This window comes from Saccopteryx leptura, chromosome 13 (genome assembly GCF_036850995.1).
Source record: "Saccopteryx leptura isolate mSacLep1 chromosome 13, mSacLep1_pri_phased_curated, whole genome shotgun sequence".
In the NCBI taxonomy this organism is placed as follows: domain Eukaryota; kingdom Metazoa; phylum Chordata; class Mammalia; order Chiroptera; family Emballonuridae; genus Saccopteryx; species Saccopteryx leptura.
The window spans coordinates 53,816,213-53,822,269 of NC_089515.1; positions in this window are offsets into that span (position 1 = coordinate 53,816,213).

Sequence of the window (6,057 nt, forward strand, 5' to 3'; positions counted from 1 at the left end):
TATGCAGGCTCTTCCATGGCAAAAGACAAAGAAGGGGGTGGGGGAGAATGCAACAGTTACGATGATATGTGACAGACACCACCCACTCACTTGGGCACAAAGTCCTGCATAAAGGAAGTAGTTAGGGCGATCCTCAGAAGCCACGTGTAAAACGGCCACCTGGTTTTTCAGGGCAGCCTAGAAGAATCCCATGTGCGTTGTGTTCAAGAATACAAACCTCCCTGCCCCATGACAAGTGGACTTCAGGGCTGGGCTTCTATGTCTCCAATTATCTTCTGCACAGACTGAATTTAAGTTGGACATGGGCAAAGCTCGTAGCCTGTCATCCCATCAGCCTGCTGTCCTTGTTCTTCAGCCTCGTGTAACCGCTCGGCAATAACATGTCTGCCACACGTTCCTGGTGACCTCCTCAGCTGATGTGTGTGTGAGTGGGGGGGGGAGGGTAGAGAATGATTCTTGCTGCCCTGGCCAGTGTGTGCCTGGGCACTGGCCAGACACAAGCCGCCCCATGTCATGTCCTGAAGGTGGGAAGGACTCCCAGAAACTTTGCCCCACGTCCTGATGGCAGATGGCATGGGGCTTGCCGGATCAGGCTGGGTGCAGCCCAGGCTTACCGGGGAGCCACAGCACCCCCAAATCTCCCAACCCCTGGATGCAGCCTGGCCTTCTTGGTGACTAACCCTGTGAGAGCTGCTTTAAGAAGACCACTAAGCCAGCTAAGGGTTGAGCACAGCTCGGCATCGGGTGCCACAGCTGGTCTGGGAGCCCCTCTGAAAGCCAACAGGGGGTCACCGCAGGCTGGAATCTGTCTGCCAACCGGAAGCATCGCTTCTCTCTTCATATAAACAGGTCTGTGGAGGTATCATTGTTACCCCAAAAGCTGCCCGTTCAGAACGTACAGTGTGATGGGTTTGAGTGTTCCCAGTGGAAAGTGGAAGAAAAGATAACCTGAAGAAAAGGGAAAGTCCAGTTGCTCCCCATGGTGCCGTAGGCTGCTACATCGCCCAGGACTGGGGACCACGGATGAGTGACGCTCTCAGGGGCAGAGCGCCCTGGGGGGAGGGCAGCAGGTTGGGACACCTGCGGCGAGGACAGTCGCGGCGTTCCCAAAGGTCCTAAGGGGACTTGTCGGAAGGTCCGGCCGCACCCCTCGCTCCCAAGCCTGCCTGGCCCAGAGGGTGTCAGAATGGTGGCAGCAGGCAGTCGGTAGCCACCTCCTGACCACAGTGTGGTCTGCCAAGAAGTAAGGGGTGGGGGGGGGGCAGAGGTCCTTCCACAGAGACAAGTGCTAAATAGAATATTTAGGGTCTTTCAATCTTTGGAAGGATTCCAACAGCCCAGGCCCCTCACCGATCCCTGTCTCTCCTAACTTGCCTAATCGAGTATTTTTTTTCCCAAAGGGAAAGGTCCAGCCCAGCAGTCCAGGATCACAAACAAGTCCTAGCCTGTTTCCTTTGTTTTGGGGGTTGGGAGAGACCATGTGAACAGGACCCCATGTCGATGGCCAGGTCACGAGTCCAGGGGTGTTTTGGCCATGATGCTCTCTCCCTGAGCCTCTATTTCATTTTTTTTTTGCCAAACACGAGAAGAAAAATTGTGTTCTCACCTGCTGGGCTGCGAGTTCCTTGTGGGTTGGGGCTCGTTTCTTTGTTTCCTTTTTTCCCCTCAGTTTTTGGATTCCAGCGCAGGGGCCGGCGCATTGCAGGAATCCATCCGCTCCTGCGCGGGAGGGGACTGACTCTTCAAGTTCAGGCGTTCACTTGGCTGTGAGCGTGGAGAGGTTACTCTCTTTGCTCACAGTTGTGTCCAGTGCTTACCACGTGCTGCCCTCGGTCCCCTGGTCAGCACAGAGCAGTGGCGCCGGGAACCCGCCTTCCCCACGTACAAACCTCTCGGAGAGAAACGGGAGAGGAACAAAAGTGACCGAGGGGACGCAAAAACGGGGCAGGTGCCAGCAAACACCCCTCATTTCGGCTGCCAAGATCAGCTCCCCGTTCATTCTGCCTAGCGTGAGACAGAAAGGATCTCCTATGATGTGGGCATCGCCTGGCCTGGACTTAATCTGACTCTGCCGGTCACGGGCCGCCCTGTGACTCTAAGCCGGTCATTGGCCAAGGGTTAGAGGTGAGCGAAGGGCTCCCCGGCCTGCCACGCTGTCTGAATCTAAAGCTCCAGGGGAGACAGAGGGCGGAAGTACTGCTCCCCTACAACCTGGGTGCGACAGCCCGAGATCCCAACAAACGCCCCCTCCCCAACGAACCCTGTTACCGAGGCTTATTAAAAGGGGGTTTGGGAGAGGCCTGGAATCCATGCTTTGGGGTCTGGAGGGCCCCGGCCGAGGGCTCAGCCCCATCAGACGCACTTTGTCCGAGTGCAGCCGCTGTGATAAATGCGCTTAAGTCCCAGTAATCACTTCTTCACTTGGACCGGTTTACACCGGGCCGCTTTGTGACAGACGTTAGCGCCAAGGGAGGGTTTGAAACAAGCCCCATTTTCCTTGTCTAATTAAATTAAATACTTGAAAGGTGATTCACACGTTGGGTAGCTGTGTTGTTTTTTTTTTCCACACACTCCCCCCTCCCAGTCCCTGTTAGCCAGCTGCAAATGACAAGGCCTTTTGGGAGGTTAGGACACGTGATTCGCCCTCTCAGCCTCTGGAGTCAGGGAGCCCTCACCCCGTGGACCCTCGCCTGCCCCCTCCCCTCCCCCCACCTACCGATTCTTTTTGTGTGCAGTGTCCAGTGCTCTTGGGCCGGTGCTGCCTAGGATTTAGGGAGAGGACATGCTTGTTAATGTTTGCATCCTTCCACACAAAAAGAATACTTTAGCTACCAAGTTCTTACGCCCACTCTAGACAGAGGGAGACAGAGGGACAGCCTTCTCCTTTCCTGTCCTCCTTGCCGTAACCTGGTGGCAGAAGCCACCGGCACTGAGAGCTCATCGGATCCCGTCTCCAATCACCCTCCGAGGGGAAGCTCTGGCGATTTCAATGCTAGCACATAGGGGAAAGTTTTCTTCCCACCAGGCTGATACCATGATTTGAAACTGGGCAAAACTTGATTTTGTTTTTACGCTTCGCACCCCTTGTTTCTGAGATAACGCGCACGCACGTTCTGGGTATGGGAATGTGGGTGCCACGTGGATTTCCTTGGACCCGTGAGAGGCCTCCGGGGTGGGGGGCACCGGGGAGGCCGGCTCACGGCACTGAGTGTGAGCGAGCATGCTTTGCTCAAAGCCTGGAAGAATCGTCACCCGTGAGGTGAGCAGGCCTGGTGTCGCTTTCACAGTGGATCGAATATTCACCCCTGTTCATGTCCCATCCCGGGTCACCCCTCCTGACGCACATAGAATCACCGTGCAGGCATTTTGAAGAAACCTCGTTACTTCAAAAACGATCATGTGCGTACTATTAGACAGTTTTAAGGTAGACAGATAGATGACTAAGTAAAAAGAGAAGCTCCTTCTCCTCCTGGCGTTAGCTGTTGGGGGGCAGGTCCTTCCCAGACTTTTTCTGTGCCTCCAGGTGTGCGTTTAGTCCGACAGAATAATCTCTCTCCTGCTCATTTCAATCTGCCGGAGACCATTTTACGTTACCATGCGGGGAGGCTGGCCAAGTTGTCTCAGCGGCTAAATAATATTCCACAGTTATTTTTTCCAACGTCTGTCAAACACCCTGCATGTACCAGGTGTTCCTCCAGGTGGGGACTGAGGATACAGCAGGAAACTGTGTTTATTGTTGTTGTTGTTTTTATTGTCTGCTGCCTACGGATTTCTTCTTGAATCTGAAGTACCAACCTGCCTCCCAAGGACAGAATCATCAAGACCTTTCGTTTTCTCAGGCCGAAGTTTGCAGAACGTGGATTGGTTCATTGTCTGTCTATGGGGAGTAGTACCTCTGTGTAGACCCCACAGATGTGACGACTTGAATATTGTTGCTTTACCTCTGCATGTACACACAAGCATACGTATCTTTTTTTGTGCCATTTAAAAGTTGTAGACGTCTGTCTCTCCCTTCCTGTCTCTCTCTCTCTCTCTCTCTCTCTCTCTCTCAAAATAAAATAAAATAGTTGTAGACATCATGACACATCACCCTTATATATGTCCCCCTCTATCCAAGAGTAAAGATGTTCCCCAACATAAATGCGACACCAACATCATTCCTAAGGAAAACACAGTAATGCCACAATCTAAAGTAAACATACAGTCCATTTTCAAATTCCCCCATTTGTCGCGAGAATGCCTGTTACCAGCTGTGTTGACATTACGTCTCATGAGGGTCTAACCTGGGGTCTCCACATGGCCCTTGGCTGTGTCTCTGCTGCCTCCCTTGGTCTAGAACAGTCACCCTACCTTCTTTCTCTGTTGCTTTTGAAATGTATTTTTCCATCTCCTGAGATGGCCCAAAGGATCCCGAAGAGCTGCTGTGGAGAAAGTCCCACCTTCTGGATGGGTGTGGCTGTCTGTTCCTGGTGGCACTCAGCGCCGGGCTCGGAGGAAACCTTCCGGTAAGCGTGACGCGTCGAGGACAAGGACACCGGGTGCTGAAGATGTTTGAAGAGCATCATCTCTGAAGGCGGTCACAAGTCCATGGTTCCCACACCTCGCACAGAGGCTGCCCGAGCGCCAAACAAGCAAGAGTCCCTTTTACCTGAGGACGGCTGTAATGAGGGAAACATCCGGCCACTTAGCGAAGGCTGGGAAACGTCCCTTCCAGAAAGTAGCCAGTCTGCCCACCGCCAACCCTCTGTCCGTCTGGGCTGCGTTGTCCTCACCTGTGTGTTTAACTCAGCTGACGTGACGTGAGGCAGCTGGGATACCTGAACGTGCCTGTTTCTTTGGTTTCAATGAGGATTTTTGTCCCTCATTTCTTTACACCACGGTGGCCACCCCCCTCCCATCCCATATTCATCCTTTTAGGCCGACAACTGAATGACCAAGTAAACAGATGTCCCTGACTGCTTTGTCCCACAGAATTGGACTTGAAGAGACTCATTTGAAAAATCCCCTTTTTTTAGGTTTTAAATTCCACGACTCGAACTTGTTTATGTTCTTTGCACACACACCCCGTCCCCTCCGCCCCTCCCCCCCCAAAAAAAAAACCCTCATGGACGTGTGGGTGGGAAGGCCCAATGCCACCGTATCTGGTTGCCCTGGAAATGAGAGGTTCCGTGTCCCGCTGCAGTGTCGCAAGGAACGCCTCGCGGGCAGCGACTCCTCAGCTGCATTCTGCTGGGGGCTGACCTCCTGGAGGAGTCCGCGGACTCGAGGGGAGCAGCGTCGGCCCCATGTGGTGGCGGGGGGATGTCAACAAAGGCCGGAACCTCGAAAAGACGGCAGGTGAGAAGCAGGCGCCTGGCTGCTGGCACACGAGCTCTAGAGTTGGGGTTGCGAGGTGCCCTTCCCAGGGGCTCACGGAGATGCAGAGGTCCAGGCCCCTGGGGACCAGGAGCATGGCCGCCCATCCAGAAAGAGACCCAGTGTGTCCCCTCCTTGTCAGACAGCTGGACAGGTTTCCAAAGCAAAGCCCTGGACAGCATCCGAGTCAACAGGAAATCAATGGGTGCTGACGGTGCCTCCGAGCAGAGAAGCAGCCGCCCCCGCCCCCCAGGGGTGCTCGAGCCTAGCTGTGGTGTGAAGGTGTCTCGTGGGCCCCTTCTGGGGCTCCTGGTGTGAATGGGGAGGTGATGAGCCTCCCTGATCGGGGGGGCAGGCCACTTGGACCACTGCCCGGCCTCTCACCTCCCTGGAATGCCGTGAGCCTGGCTCACCACCGACCAGGAAGGGCACAGTAGGAAGTCCTGGGTTTTCAGGGAGTTTTCCCTCTTTGCTTTCCTGAAAGCTAAGGTTCTGTGTCTGCCTTTCCTCCTCGAAAGGAAAGAGACGGAGGGGAACTAACATTTCCGGGGAGCTAACATTTCCTGAGCCCTCGCGGTGGCCCCGGTCCTTGAAACAGCTGACGCCTTGGAAGCCACTTACTGACCCTGGGGGGTGGACGTCATCATTCCACGTTGCAGGTGCAGGACCAGAGGAGGTGACTGGCTGGGTGATTGTGCGGTC